This window comes from Spermophilus citellus, assembly GCF_964194105.1.
Source record: "Spermophilus citellus genome assembly, chromosome: 14".
NCBI classification, from domain to species: domain Eukaryota; kingdom Metazoa; phylum Chordata; class Mammalia; order Rodentia; family Sciuridae; genus Spermophilus; species Spermophilus citellus.
In genome coordinates, this window is record NC_138194.1 from 23,129,100 (window position 1) to 23,145,608 (window position 16,509).

The following is a 16,509-nucleotide window of genomic DNA, read 5'->3' on the forward strand; positions in this document are numbered from 1 at the left end:
TTAAAAGAAAATGCATTAAATCTGTGTAATGCTCTTAATAGTATGACCATTTTGACAACATTTATTCTGTCTATCCAAGGCCATGGAAGATCTTTCCAACTTCTAAGGTCTTATTCAATGTTTCTTTAGTGTTCTGTGGTTTTAATTGTAGAGGTCTTTCACCTCTTTTGTTAGATTTATTCTTAGGTATTTCATATATGTATGTATGTGTGTATATATATATATATATATATATATATATATATATATATATATATACTTGTGAATGGGGTAGTTTTACTATATTCTCTTTAAATGGATTCATCACAGATATATAGAAATGCATTTGATTTATGGATATTAATTTTTATATCCTTTTGCTTCACTGAATTCATTTATTGGTTCTAGAAGTTTTCTAGTGGAATTTTTTGGGGTCCTCTAAATGTAGAATTTTGTCATCAGCAAAGAGTGATAACTTGATTTCTTCTTTTTCTATTTGTATCCACTTAATTTCTTTCATCTGATTGCTCTGGTTAGTTTCAAGGACTTGAATAAAAGTGGTAAAAGAGGACATCCCTGTCTTGTTCTAGTTTATAGAGGGAATGCTTCAATTTTTTCTCCATTTAGAATGATATTGGCCTTGGGTATAGCATAGATAGCTTTTACAATGTTCAGGTATGTTCCTATCATCACTAGTTTTTCTAGTGATTTGAACATGTAAAGGTCCTATATTTTGTCAAATGTTTTTCTACATCTGTTGAGATGATCATGTGGTGAGCCGTTTCTGCGGACTGTGGTCACCATTACAAGATGGCGCTGGCTCCGCTGTGGTCTGTGACAAACAACTCCTTATTTGGGAGAGTTGGCACGTGATTTTTTAACACCCTATGAGAAAGCTCCACGTAGCAGCTTCGCATTGGGGCTTGGGATGCTTTATTAAGGCTGGGAGGGGCATCCGAGGGGGTAGAAGAAGAAAAACATCAGGGGCCTGAATAAACGGCTGAAAGAAGATTCCTGTTGTTGCGTCTTCCTTGCGGGCAAGGGGTCGCGACAAGTGGTGCCGAAACCCGGGAACCAGAACTTTCAGCCGTCAGGGGTGGTGCACCGGTTAGTCCCAGGTAAGTGGGATCCGCGACCAAAGCGGGGATAGTCCCAGTAAGTGGGATCCGCGACCAAAGCGGGGTCAGCTCCTCTACAAAGAAAGAGAGAGCTTTATATTTTATTGCAGCTGCACTGTGTACTTTCACTTTTGTTTTCTGTGTTTCTTTTGTTGCTGTGTCATGGGTGCCGCATCTTCAAGTCCGCTTCTTCTGGCCCTAGACGGCCTGTTACGTTCCAAGGGCCTGGAAGTGAAACATAGTACTTTACAAAGATTTTTACGGAAGTTGGATATTGCTGCACCGTGGTTTGCATTTTCGGGCAGTCTTACTATACCTAGTTGGGATAAATTAGGCAAAGATCTTGACTTTGCTTCTGAGCAGGGCATATTAGAGGGCGGGGTGATACCCCTTTGGAAAATGGTCCGTAGTTGCCTCACAGATGGCAGATGTCAGGAAGCACTTACTAAAGGACAGGAAGTTCTAAAACAATTACATGAGGAGAAATCGGAGACGGCAGGAAGTGAGGTATCTCGGGAGGATGGAAGTGTGCGGAGCGTGAAACAGGGGAAGAGACGATTGTATCCAGATCTCAGTGCGCTGCGCACACCCCCATGTGAAAGTGGGTCAGAGGAAGAGGAGGATGAGGAGGAGGAGCTTGGGAGGCTGTCTCGCCAGCTAGGGAGTTTAGCTATAGGAGAAGGGAACAAAAATAAACAGGGGCTCAAGAAATGTGATCCTCCGGATCCACCGCCGTATGGTGGGGGTGTTTCGGGGAGAGCTTTCCATGCTCAAACATGGAGGGCTGTTAACGCTGAGATGGGTCTTGCTTATCCAGTTTTTCAGGATGATAATAGGGGAAGATTCCATGAGCCTTTAGATTTCAAAATTGTGAAGACTCTGGCGGAGTCTGTGCGCACTTATGGGGTGGATGCCGCCTTCACACTAACTCAGGTGGAGAGTCTGTCTAGATACTGTATGACTCCCTCTGATTGGGCTAGCCTTGTTCGGGCTTGTGTTTCCCCAGGTAAATATTTGGACTGGAGAGCATTTGTGCTAGAGGGCGCAATAGAGCAGGCCGCCCAAAACCATGCGGCGGGACACCCTCATTGGGATAAGGACATGCTTTTGGGGCAAGGTAGATTTGCTAATCAACAGACGGGATTCCCTCTTGAGGTATATGATCAAATTAATAACATTTGCATTCGGGCATGGAAGTCACTTCCAAATAGAGGAGAGGTATCTGGTAATTTGACTAAGATTATACAAGGCCCTACAGAACCCTTTTCAGACTTTGTAGCAAGGATGGTGGATGCCGCTGGAAAGATTTTTGGGGATCCTGATAGAGCCATGCCCCTTGTCAAGCAATTGGTCTTTGAGCAATGCACCAAGGAATGTAAAGCAGCAATCGCTCCTTATAAGAACAAAGGCATAGAAGCATGGATGAAGGTGTGTAGAGAGATTGGAGGACCTTTAACTAATGCAGGTCTTGCAGCTGCTGTCCTTCGGATTGCAAAAGGGGGCGGTCCTGCCGCCGGAACATGCTTCCATTGTGGTCAACCCGGTCATGTCAGACGTGAATGTCCCAAAAGAGACAACTCCAAAAAAGACAATTTTACTGGACCTTCTCACGGTGGCCTTTCCAATGGCCTTCGTCTACCGGGGTTGTGTCCAAGATGCAAAAAGGGGAAGCATTGGGCAAGAGAGTGTAGATCAGTGAGGGACATCCATGGACAGCCTATTTCAGCTGGGCCAAAAAACGGCCGACGGGGCCCTCGACCCCAGGGCCCACAAATATATGGGGCAGTGGAGAATGTCACACCCGAACCCGAGACATGGCCATCTCTACGCCATCCCATGAAACGCGGAGAGCCACTACAGGTGCCGCGGGATTGGACCTCTGTTCCACCTCCAGACTTGTATTAACACCTAAGATGGGAGTCCAATTGGTGGAAACTGAGTTTACAGGGCCTCTACCACCTGGCACTGTAGGTTTGCTAATTGGACGTGCATCCTCTATTTTACAAGGTCTTCATGTTTTCCCCGGAGTCATAAGTCCTGATACTGTAGGGATAATAAAGGTTATGGTGGAAGCTCCAAGGGGCATTGTGTCCATCTCCCCAGGGGATCGGATTGCTCAATTGCTAATTTTGCCTAGCTTGCATAATCACTTCCCTGCTAATTCAAGGTCACGGACAGGGAATGAGATTGGTACCACCGGAGGGAATTGTGCCTATTTGTCACTAGATATGAGCAATCGCCCCACTTTGGAATTAAGCATAGAAGGTAAATCTATTGTGGGATTACTGGATACCAGAGCAGACCGTAGTATTATAGCACTTAGGGACTGGTCTAAGGGATGGCCAGTGCAGACTTCTGATCAATCCTTGAGAGGACTTGGATATGCCCAGGCCCCTCAGATCAGCTGTAGACATTTAGTCTGGAAGGATCCAGAAGGACATAATGGTACCTTTCAGCCTTATGTACTTGATTTACCTATCTCTCTATGGGGCCGTGATCTGATGAAAGACATGGGGTTCACTCTTAGTAATGACTATTCCCCAGTGTCTCAACAGATTATGCAAAATATGGGGTATAGGCCAGGTCTAGGACTAGGAAAACATTTACAGGGACGTAAGCATCCTGTACAAGGTCATCAAAAGCTTGACAGATTTGGTCTGGGTTTTTCCTAGGGGCCGCTGGGGCTCAAATACCCATAACATGGCTCACCGAGGAGCCTGTTTGGGTGCCTCAGTGGCCTCTTCCCTCGGTTAAATTGGCAGCAGCTCATGCTCTAGTTAAAGAACAACTTGACTTGGGTCACATCCAGCCTTCTACTTCTCCATGGAATACTCCCATATTTGTCATTAAGAAAAAATCAGGGAAGTGGCGCCTACTGCATGATCTATGAGCAGTTAATGCTCAAATGCAACTTATGGGGCCCATTCAAAGAGGGCTGCCTCTGCTCTCCTCGGTTCCTCAGGGTTGGCACATTATTGTTATTGACATTAAAGACTGTTTCTTTTCTATTCCTTTGCATGCTAAAGACTCGCAGCGTTTTGCCTTCACCCTTCCCTCGTGTAACCACGAGGAACCAGATCAAAGGTTTGAGTGGGTAGTGTTGCCGCAGGGAATGGCTAATAGTCCCACGATGTGTCAGATGTATGTGGGGAAGACACTCGCACCTCTCAGACAAAAGTATTCCTCCATCAAGATCATTCATTATATGGATGATGTATTATTGGCTGCTAAATCAGAGCAGACAGTTCATGAGGCCTATAAAGACCTAGTGAAGTTGTTAGCTCAATATGGACTGCATATCGCACCTGAAAAGATTCAAACAGGGGATTCTATTAAGTATTTGGGAGCAACAATTGGGTGTGACAAATTACGACCACAGAAAATCACCATACGAGCTCAGGATCTCCAAACTCTAAATGATTTTCAAAAACTGCTGGGAGATATTAATTGGATACGAGGATATTTACATATTTCTAATGTTATGCTACAGCCTTTGTATGCTATTCTTAGGGGTGATCCAGATCTTACTTCCCCTCGTAGCCTCACCAAAGAGGCTAGAGCGGCCCTTATGACAGTAGAAGAAGCTATACAACATGCTACTTTATGCAGGCTCCAGAGTGATAAACCTTTCCAGTTATGTGTGCTTGCCACTATGCGGCAGCCTACTGGAGTACTGTGGCAAGATGGACCTTTGCTATGGATTCACCCACATGTATCCCCAGGAAAATCCTTAGAATATTATCCTGATGCTGTTGCAGCATTAGCACTTAAAGGGATTCAACAAAGCATTCAATTTTTCGGACAATCACCTTCTTCTCTTATTATACCCTACACTAAAGCTCAACTTAGTGTCTTGTGTGCTACTCTAGATAACTGGGCTATTCTATGTTGCTCGTTTCAAGGGGATATTGTTAATCATTACCCTTCTCATCCGTTACTCCATTTTGTTAAAGAACATCCTATCATTTTCCCTAAAGTAACCTCATCCAGTCCCATTCCGGGGGCTGTTAACATTTTTACTGATGGTTCCAAGTCTGGAATGGGAGCTTATGTAATTAATGATTCTCCCCCTGTCCAGCATCAATTTGCTCCTGGAAATCCACAATGGGTAGAACTACAAATTGTTATTGAGGTTTTTAAACAGTGTTCTTTTCCTTTTAATCTCATTTCGGACTCCATCTATGTGGTGCAAGCACTACAAATCCTGGAGGCTGTGGGAGCTATTAGTGATGCCCGTAATGTATCTGCTTACTTTAATCAGCTTCAACAGCTTATCCATGGCCGCACTGCTCCTTTTTATCCAGTGCACATCCGGGCTCACACCTCTCTTCCTGGTCCGTTATTGCAGGGTAATGCCTGTGCGGACTCAGCCACTAGAGGTCAGTTGATCTGTTTGGCTTCCTCCTTAGAGGAGGCTAAATTGTTTCACCAAAATTTTCATGTTAATGCTTTAACACTGCGCAGGCGTTTTTCTATTTCAAGAGCAGATGCTCGGCAGATAGTATTACACTGTCCCCATTGTGTCACATTTCTTCATCCCCCTACTTATGGAGTGAACCCACGGGGATTGAAGCCATTGGTTGTCTGGCAAATGGATGTGACACACATACCTGACTTTGGTAACCTCAAGTATGTCCATGTTTCTGTTGATACGTACTCTGGAATTATTCATGCTTCTGCTTTATCGGGAGAAAAGGCACGTAATGTCATTACTCATTGCCTGGAGGCCTGGGCGGCGTGGGGTGCACCTACGTCCCTTAAGACTGATAATGGACCTGCTTATACTGGAAGACAATTTACATCTTTTTGTTCTACTATGGGAGTGCAACTTACTCATGGTTTGCCTTACAATCCTCAAGGGCAAGGCATTGTTGAGCGTGCTCATCGCACCTTAAAGGAAACTTTACAAAAACAAAAGGGGGGAATAGGTGCTGAACATACTCCTAAAGAACGCCTGTCCTTAGCTCTCTTTACCATTAATTTTTTGAATTTGGATATTCATGATCGCTCTGCGGCCGATAGACATGTGTCCCCTCAGTCCTCTGTGATTGGCTATGTTAAGTGGAAAGATGTTCTTACGGGCCAATGGAATGGCCCCGACCCCGTGCTGACATGGGCACGAGGATCTGTATGTGTTTTTCCCCAGGATCGCACGGAACCGTTGTGGGTCCCTGAACGCCTGACAAGAAGAGTCTTGACGTCGGCTAACCAGCAACAGGAAATACCACAGCAATCCCGTGATGAGGATCTTCATTCTGCTAAGTGCTCTGGCTCTGGTGCTGATGCCGATGACACAGACGACACCAATGCAGTGGTGGGCAGTGGCACGGGCTTGGCCAATGCCAATGCCGGTTCATGGTAATTCTAGTGTCCTCCCCACTCTTTTCTCTACCTCATGTGAGATGTCTGCTCCCTGTGCCTCTCCTAGAGGGGACGTGGATAGCATTTTTAATCAATCTCAAGTTAATCTCACAGGAGTTTTTTGTTTCAGCCTTGGGAACACTCATTGTATTAGTCTTAAGACCAAGAATTTGACTAACTGGGAGGACCCATTGCGGTCCAGTCAGGTCTCAGGAAGCATTCTCAGTGCTGTGTTGAGCCAAGTAGTCTCAGGGGAACAATCAGGCTCAGGAACCCCCTCAAATAGCTCTGCTTTAAACATAACTACCTTGGCTATTATCTCCGAGGTACTAATCCCAGTGCCTCCTTCTTCTAATAGTCTTTATAATGCCACCCATTTTAAGGCCTCTCCTTACTGTACCCCTAATCTTGGTTTCCCCCCAACATTTATGCCTTGTCAGGATCATTCTTGGGAGCAACGTCAAGTTGCTAAAGGTTTCTCCCTTTCCCCCTCTCTTAAGAGGTATGTTTATAACTTTAACAACAGTGTCAACTCCTCTACAGGAGTGGGTTGGTCCTGGTTTCAATGGCTGATCTCCAATGAAAAGGGGGCTTCAGCTGATATTTCTGCACTGGCTCAATTGCTGGGAGCCAAAAGTTGGCTGGCTAATGTTTCTGGCACTGTTAGGGAGAGTGAGCGAGGTAAAAGACTTACATCTGTTTCGTTCAACTCTCTGTTACATAATGCCACATTGCCCCCTGCAATGGTCTGTGTCCAATCCCCGTTCTTACTCCTTTTGGCTAATGACACCTCGTCGGGGGTGCTGGATTGTTCTCATGTTACCTGTCTCTTATCTGAGTGTTGGAATGGTTCTTGGACTGTAGTGGTGGTTATGAAAATTCCAACTTTTGTCCCAATCCCAGTCACTGCGGACCCTAACGAATTCCCCATTGTTGAGCTACTTAGAGTCCGCAGGGATTTTGGAATCACAGCTGCTATAGTGACAGCCGTGGCGGTATCTGCTGCTGCAGCGGTCACGGCCGGAGTGGCCATGGCCAGTCAAGTGCAGACTGCTGCCACCATTAATCAAGTTGTTCAACAAACTTCCACCATACTTGAATCCCAGAATACAATTAATCAACATATTTTGTCAGGGATTTTAGCTGCCAACCAAAGAATAGATTTACTCCAAGCTCAGGTAGAAGAATTGGCTGATTTGGTGCTTTTGGGCTGTGTTGACCAACGTGCACATTTATGTATAACCTCTGTCAGATTTAATGATTCCAGGAATGCCTCCCGTATCATTGGCGAATACTTGGCCGGAAATTGGTCCATGGCAGCGGAAGACATGATCCAGTCTCAACTAACCCAGATAGCTGTCTTGAATAGTACCCATGTCGATCCCGTAACTTTGGGTCAATTCACCGATTGGATATCCTCTGCCTTTTCCTTTTTTAAGGAGTGGGTGGGGGTAGGCATTTTTGGTGCGATGTGTTGCTTCGGTATGGTTCTCTGCTTGTGGTTTCTCTGTCGCCTCAAGGCCCGCAATGCTCACGATAAAGCTATGATCATACAAGCTCTTGCAGCTTTAGAAAATGGCAACTCACCTCAAGTTTGGCTTGCGCAAATTAAACAGTAAATCTTTGACATGGTCGTCGCACCCCAAGTCTTACGGACATTGCACTGGGATCGACATGTCTTTCCTTGTTATTCTCTTAGTGTTGGAAAGCCCTTGCACTCTGCCAGCTTTCCTACCATTGCACGCAGATGGGTTTCCACACTAGTGCTTTTCTATTGCCTTAAGACCCGTGCCTTTCTTTTAGGGTGTTACCAACTTGTTTATCGTTGTATTTCTATACAGCCACAGTTCAGCCTTAGCTATCCCCCTTCGTCCACCATCGTCACGATACAGGATGCGAGGCAAGGCACTGCACTTGAGTGATCCTTGAAGTGGACCTCAAGGAGAGCATGTCCTATTGTATGCGGGTTAGACGCGTCCACGCCCCGTCCCACGGAGAAAAGCGTCGGCTGATATGGCCTCGGATCTGGGGAAGGCGCCTCCTTGGGGCTGAGCCATACTATGCAGCCACTTCTGCACAGTGGGATAGGACCTCTACTCTCTCCTGTGTTGTTCTTAGAAAACAAAAGGGGGAACTGTGGTGAGCCGTTTCTGCGGACTGTGGTCACCATTACAAGATGGCGCTGGCTCCGCTGTGGTCTGTGACAAACAACTCCTTATTTGGGAGAGTTGGCACGTGATTTTTTAACACCCTATGAGAAAGCTCCACGTAGCAGCTTCGCATTGGGGCTTGGGATGCTTTATTAAGGCTGGGAGGGGCATCCGAGGGGGTAGAAGAAGAAAAACATCAGGGGCCTGAATAAACGGCTGAAAGAAGATTCCTGTTGTTGCGTCTTCCTTGCGGGCAAGGGGTCGCGACAAGTGGTGCCGAAACCCGGGAACCAGAACTTTCAGCCGTCAGGGGTGGTGCACCGGTTAGTCCCAGGTAAGTGGGATCCGCGACCAAAGCGGGGATAGTCCCAGTAAGTGGGATCCGCGACCAAAGCGGGGTCAGCTCCTCTACAAAGAAAGAGAGAGCTTTATATTTTATTGCAGCTGCACTGTGTACTTTCACTTTTGTTTTCTGTGTTTCTTTTGTTGCTGTGTCATGGGTGCCGCATCTTCAAGTCCGCTTCTTCTGGCCCTAGACGGCCTGTTACGTTCCAAGGGCCTGGAAGTGAAACATAGTACTTTACAAAGATTTTTACGGAAGTTGGATATTGCTGCACCGTGGTTTGCATTTTCGGGCAGTCTTACTATACCTAGTTGGGATAAATTAGGCAAAGATCTTGACTTTGCTTCTGAGCAGGGCATATTAGAGGGCGGGGTGATACCCCTTTGGAAAATGGTCCGTAGTTGCCTCACAGATGGCAGATGTCAGGAAGCACTTACTAAAGGACAGGAAGTTCTAAAACAATTACATGAGGAGAAATCGGAGACGGCAGGAAGTGAGGTATCTCGGGAGGATGGAAGTGTGCGGAGCGTGAAACAGGGGAAGAGACGATTGTATCCAGATCTCAGTGCGCTGCGCACACCCCCATGTGAAAGTGGGTCAGAGGAAGAGGAGGATGAGGAGGAGGAGCTTGGGAGGCTGTCTCGCCAGCTAGGGAGTTTAGCTATAGGAGAAGGGAACAAAAATAAACAGGGGCTCAAGAAATGTGATCCTCCGGATCCACCGCCGTATGGTGGGGGTGTTTCGGGGAGAGCTTTCCATGCTCAAACATGGAGGGCTGTTAACGCTGAGATGGGTCTTGCTTATCCAGTTTTTCAGGATGATAATAGGGGAAGATTCCATGAGCCTTTAGATTTCAAAATTGTGAAGACTCTGGCGGAGTCTGTGCGCACTTATGGGGTGGATGCCGCCTTCACACTAACTCAGGTGGAGAGTCTGTCTAGATACTGTATGACTCCCTCTGATTGGGCTAGCCTTGTTCGGGCTTGTGTTTCCCCAGGTAAATATTTGGACTGGAGAGCATTTGTGCTAGAGGGCGCAATAGAGCAGGCCGCCCAAAACCATGCGGCGGGACACCCTCATTGGGATAAGGACATGCTTTTGGGGCAAGGTAGATTTGCTAATCAACAGACGGGATTCCCTCTTGAGGTATATGATCAAATTAATAACATTTGCATTCGGGCATGGAAGTCACTTCCAAATAGAGGAGAGGTATCTGGTAATTTGACTAAGATTATACAAGGCCCTACAGAACCCTTTTCAGACTTTGTAGCAAGGATGGTGGATGCCGCTGGAAAGATTTTTGGGGATCCTGATAGAGCCATGCCCCTTGTCAAGCAATTGGTCTTTGAGCAATGCACCAAGGAATGTAAAGCAGCAATCGCTCCTTATAAGAACAAAGGCATAGAAGCATGGATGAAGGTGTGTAGAGAGATTGGAGGACCTTTAACTAATGCAGGTCTTGCAGCTGCTGTCCTTCGGATTGCAAAAGGGGGCGGTCCTGCCGCCGGAACATGCTTCCATTGTGGTCAACCCGGTCATGTCAGACGTGAATGTCCCAAAAGAGACAACTCCAAAAAAGACAATTTTACTGGACCTTCTCACGGTGGCCTTTCCAATGGCCTTCGTCTACCGGGGTTGTGTCCAAGATGCAAAAAGGGGAAGCATTGGGCAAGAGAGTGTAGATCAGTGAGGGACATCCATGGACAGCCTATTTCAGCTGGGCCAAAAAACGGCCGACGGGGCCCTCGACCCCAGGGCCCACAAATATATGGGGCAGTGGAGAATGTCACACCCGAACCCGAGACATGGCCATCTCTACGCCATCCCATGAAACGCGGAGAGCCACTACAGGTGCCGCGGGATTGGACCTCTGTTCCACCTCCAGACTTGTATTAACACCTAAGATGGGAGTCCAATTGGTGGAAACTGAGTTTACAGGGCCTCTACCACCTGGCACTGTAGGTTTGCTAATTGGACGTGCATCCTCTATTTTACAAGGTCTTCATGTTTTCCCCGGAGTCATAAGTCCTGATACTGTAGGGATAATAAAGGTTATGGTGGAAGCTCCAAGGGGCATTGTGTCCATCTCCCCAGGGGATCGGATTGCTCAATTGCTAATTTTGCCTAGCTTGCATAATCACTTCCCTGCTAATTCAAGGTCACGGACAGGGAATGAGATTGGTACCACCGGAGGGAATTGTGCCTATTTGTCACTAGATATGAGCAATCGCCCCACTTTGGAATTAAGCATAGAAGGTAAATCTATTGTGGGATTACTGGATACCAGAGCAGACCGTAGTATTATAGCACTTAGGGACTGGTCTAAGGGATGGCCAGTGCAGACTTCTGATCAATCCTTGAGAGGACTTGGATATGCCCAGGCCCCTCAGATCAGCTGTAGACATTTAGTCTGGAAGGATCCAGAAGGACATAATGGTACCTTTCAGCCTTATGTACTTGATTTACCTATCTCTCTATGGGGCCGTGATCTGATGAAAGACATGGGGTTCACTCTTAGTAATGACTATTCCCCAGTGTCTCAACAGATTATGCAAAATATGGGGTATAGGCCAGGTCTAGGACTAGGAAAACATTTACAGGGACGTAAGCATCCTGTACAAGGTCATCAAAAGCTTGACAGATTTGGTCTGGGTTTTTCCTAGGGGCCGCTGGGGCTCAAATACCCATAACATGGCTCACCGAGGAGCCTGTTTGGGTGCCTCAGTGGCCTCTTCCCTCGGTTAAATTGGCAGCAGCTCATGCTCTAGTTAAAGAACAACTTGACTTGGGTCACATCCAGCCTTCTACTTCTCCATGGAATACTCCCATATTTGTCATTAAGAAAAAATCAGGGAAGTGGCGCCTACTGCATGATCTATGAGCAGTTAATGCTCAAATGCAACTTATGGGGCCCATTCAAAGAGGGCTGCCTCTGCTCTCCTCGGTTCCTCAGGGTTGGCACATTATTGTTATTGACATTAAAGACTGTTTCTTTTCTATTCCTTTGCATGCTAAAGACTCGCAGCGTTTTGCCTTCACCCTTCCCTCGTGTAACCACGAGGAACCAGATCAAAGGTTTGAGTGGGTAGTGTTGCCGCAGGGAATGGCTAATAGTCCCACGATGTGTCAGATGTATGTGGGGAAGACACTCGCACCTCTCAGACAAAAGTATTCCTCCATCAAGATCATTCATTATATGGATGATGTATTATTGGCTGCTAAATCAGAGCAGACAGTTCATGAGGCCTATAAAGACCTAGTGAAGTTGTTAGCTCAATATGGACTGCATATCGCACCTGAAAAGATTCAAACAGGGGATTCTATTAAGTATTTGGGAGCAACAATTGGGTGTGACAAATTACGACCACAGAAAATCACCATACGAGCTCAGGATCTCCAAACTCTAAATGATTTTCAAAAACTGCTGGGAGATATTAATTGGATACGAGGATATTTACATATTTCTAATGTTATGCTACAGCCTTTGTATGCTATTCTTAGGGGTGATCCAGATCTTACTTCCCCTCGTAGCCTCACCAAAGAGGCTAGAGCGGCCCTTATGACAGTAGAAGAAGCTATACAACATGCTACTTTATGCAGGCTCCAGAGTGATAAACCTTTCCAGTTATGTGTGCTTGCCACTATGCGGCAGCCTACTGGAGTACTGTGGCAAGATGGACCTTTGCTATGGATTCACCCACATGTATCCCCAGGAAAATCCTTAGAATATTATCCTGATGCTGTTGCAGCATTAGCACTTAAAGGGATTCAACAAAGCATTCAATTTTTCGGACAATCACCTTCTTCTCTTATTATACCCTACACTAAAGCTCAACTTAGTGTCTTGTGTGCTACTCTAGATAACTGGGCTATTCTATGTTGCTCGTTTCAAGGGGATATTGTTAATCATTACCCTTCTCATCCGTTACTCCATTTTGTTAAAGAACATCCTATCATTTTCCCTAAAGTAACCTCATCCAGTCCCATTCCGGGGGCTGTTAACATTTTTACTGATGGTTCCAAGTCTGGAATGGGAGCTTATGTAATTAATGATTCTCCCCCTGTCCAGCATCAATTTGCTCCTGGAAATCCACAATGGGTAGAACTACAAATTGTTATTGAGGTTTTTAAACAGTGTTCTTTTCCTTTTAATCTCATTTCGGACTCCATCTATGTGGTGCAAGCACTACAAATCCTGGAGGCTGTGGGAGCTATTAGTGATGCCCGTAATGTATCTGCTTACTTTAATCAGCTTCAACAGCTTATCCATGGCCGCACTGCTCCTTTTTATCCAGTGCACATCCGGGCTCACACCTCTCTTCCTGGTCCGTTATTGCAGGGTAATGCCTGTGCGGACTCAGCCACTAGAGGTCAGTTGATCTGTTTGGCTTCCTCCTTAGAGGAGGCTAAATTGTTTCACCAAAATTTTCATGTTAATGCTTTAACACTGCGCAGGCGTTTTTCTATTTCAAGAGCAGATGCTCGGCAGATAGTATTACACTGTCCCCATTGTGTCACATTTCTTCATCCCCCTACTTATGGAGTGAACCCACGGGGATTGAAGCCATTGGTTGTCTGGCAAATGGATGTGACACACATACCTGACTTTGGTAACCTCAAGTATGTCCATGTTTCTGTTGATACGTACTCTGGAATTATTCATGCTTCTGCTTTATCGGGAGAAAAGGCACGTAATGTCATTACTCATTGCCTGGAGGCCTGGGCGGCGTGGGGTGCACCTACGTCCCTTAAGACTGATAATGGACCTGCTTATACTGGAAGACAATTTACATCTTTTTGTTCTACTATGGGAGTGCAACTTACTCATGGTTTGCCTTACAATCCTCAAGGGCAAGGCATTGTTGAGCGTGCTCATCGCACCTTAAAGGAAACTTTACAAAAACAAAAGGGGGGAATAGGTGCTGAACATACTCCTAAAGAACGCCTGTCCTTAGCTCTCTTTACCATTAATTTTTTGAATTTGGATATTCATGATCGCTCTGCGGCCGATAGACATGTGTCCCCTCAGTCCTCTGTGATTGGCTATGTTAAGTGGAAAGATGTTCTTACGGGCCAATGGAATGGCCCCGACCCCGTGCTGACATGGGCACGAGGATCTGTATGTGTTTTTCCCCAGGATCGCACGGAACCGTTGTGGGTCCCTGAACGCCTGACAAGAAGAGTCTTGACGTCGGCTAACCAGCAACAGGAAATACCACAGCAATCCCGTGATGAGGATCTTCATTCTGCTAAGTGCTCTGGCTCTGGTGCTGATGCCGATGACACAGACGACACCAATGCAGTGGTGGGCAGTGGCACGGGCTTGGCCAATGCCAATGCCGGTTCATGGTAATTCTAGTGTCCTCCCCACTCTTTTCTCTACCTCATGTGAGATGTCTGCTCCCTGTGCCTCTCCTAGAGGGGACGTGGATAGCATTTTTAATCAATCTCAAGTTAATCTCACAGGAGTTTTTTGTTTCAGCCTTGGGAACACTCATTGTATTAGTCTTAAGACCAAGAATTTGACTAACTGGGAGGACCCATTGCGGTCCAGTCAGGTCTCAGGAAGCATTCTCAGTGCTGTGTTGAGCCAAGTAGTCTCAGGGGAACAATCAGGCTCAGGAACCCCCTCAAATAGCTCTGCTTTAAACATAACTACCTTGGCTATTATCTCCGAGGTACTAATCCCAGTGCCTCCTTCTTCTAATAGTCTTTATAATGCCACCCATTTTAAGGCCTCTCCTTACTGTACCCCTAATCTTGGTTTCCCCCCAACATTTATGCCTTGTCAGGATCATTCTTGGGAGCAACGTCAAGTTGCTAAAGGTTTCTCCCTTTCCCCCTCTCTTAAGAGGTATGTTTATAACTTTAACAACAGTGTCAACTCCTCTACAGGAGTGGGTTGGTCCTGGTTTCAATGGCTGATCTCCAATGAAAAGGGGGCTTCAGCTGATATTTCTGCACTGGCTCAATTGCTGGGAGCCAAAAGTTGGCTGGCTAATGTTTCTGGCACTGTTAGGGAGAGTGAGCGAGGTAAAAGACTTACATCTGTTTCGTTCAACTCTCTGTTACATAATGCCACATTGCCCCCTGCAATGGTCTGTGTCCAATCCCCGTTCTTACTCCTTTTGGCTAATGACACCTCGTCGGGGGTGCTGGATTGTTCTCATGTTACCTGTCTCTTATCTGAGTGTTGGAATGGTTCTTGGACTGTAGTGGTGGTTATGAAAATTCCAACTTTTGTCCCAATCCCAGTCACTGCGGACCCTAACGAATTCCCCATTGTTGAGCTACTTAGAGTCCGCAGGGATTTTGGAATCACAGCTGCTATAGTGACAGCCGTGGCGGTATCTGCTGCTGCAGCGGTCACGGCCGGAGTGGCCATGGCCAGTCAAGTGCAGACTGCTGCCACCATTAATCAAGTTGTTCAACAAACTTCCACCATACTTGAATCCCAGAATACAATTAATCAACATATTTTGTCAGGGATTTTAGCTGCCAACCAAAGAATAGATTTACTCCAAGCTCAGGTAGAAGAATTGGCTGATTTGGTGCTTTTGGGCTGTGTTGACCAACGTGCACATTTATGTATAACCTCTGTCAGATTTAATGATTCCAGGAATGCCTCCCGTATCATTGGCGAATACTTGGCCGGAAATTGGTCCATGGCAGCGGAAGACATGATCCAGTCTCAACTAACCCAGATAGCTGTCTTGAATAGTACCCATGTCGATCCCGTAACTTTGGGTCAATTCACCGATTGGATATCCTCTGCCTTTTCCTTTTTTAAGGAGTGGGTGGGGGTAGGCATTTTTGGTGCGATGTGTTGCTTCGGTATGGTTCTCTGCTTGTGGTTTCTCTGTCGCCTCAAGGCCCGCAATGCTCACGATAAAGCTATGATCATACAAGCTCTTGCAGCTTTAGAAAATGGCAACTCACCTCAAGTTTGGCTTGCGCAAATTAAACAGTAAATCTTTGACATGGTCGTCGCACCCCAAGTCTTACGGACATTGCACTGGGATCGACATGTCTTTCCTTGTTATTCTCTTAGTGTTGGAAAGCCCTTGCACTCTGCCAGCTTTCCTACCATTGCACGCAGATGGGTTTCCACACTAGTGCTTTTCTATTGCCTTAAGACCCGTGCCTTTCTTTTAGGGTGTTACCAACTTGTTTATCGTTGTATTTCTATACAGCCACAGTTCAGCCTTAGCTATCCCCCTTCGTCCACCATCGTCACGATACAGGATGCGAGGCAAGGCACTGCACTTGAGTGATCCTTGAAGTGGACCTCAAGGAGAGCATGTCCTATTGTATGCGGGTTAGACGCGTCCACGCCCCGTCCCACGGAGAAAAGCGTCGGCTGATATGGCCTCGGATCTGGGGAAGGCGCCTCCTTGGGGCTGAGCCATACTATGCAGCCACTTCTGCACAGTGGGATAGGACCTCTACTCTCTCCTGTGTTGTTCTTAGAAAACAAAAGGGGGAACTGTGGTGAGCCGTTTCTGCGGACTGTGGTCACCATTACAAGATGGCGCTGGCTCCGCTGTGGTCTGTGACA

At 46.4% G+C, this 16,509-nt stretch overlaps 2 long non-coding RNA genes across 2 annotated transcripts; both read left to right on the top strand.

Moving 5' to 3' along the window:
* Nucleotides 1-787: 787 nt before the first annotated feature.
* LOC308633459 lies at nucleotides 788-8,165 on the top strand. Its single transcript, XR_014018788.1, has 3 exons — nucleotides 788-1,097; nucleotides 6,244-6,411; nucleotides 7,726-8,165. It is a non-coding gene; the product is annotated as an uncharacterized lncRNA (long non-coding RNA).
* Nucleotides 8,166-8,632: 467 nt separating this feature from the next.
* On the top strand, nucleotides 8,633-16,010 carry LOC308633458. Its single transcript, XR_014018787.1, has 3 exons — nucleotides 8,633-8,942; nucleotides 14,089-14,256; nucleotides 15,571-16,010. It is a non-coding gene; the product is annotated as an uncharacterized lncRNA (long non-coding RNA).
* The last annotated feature ends 499 nt before the right edge of the window (nucleotides 16,011-16,509 follow it).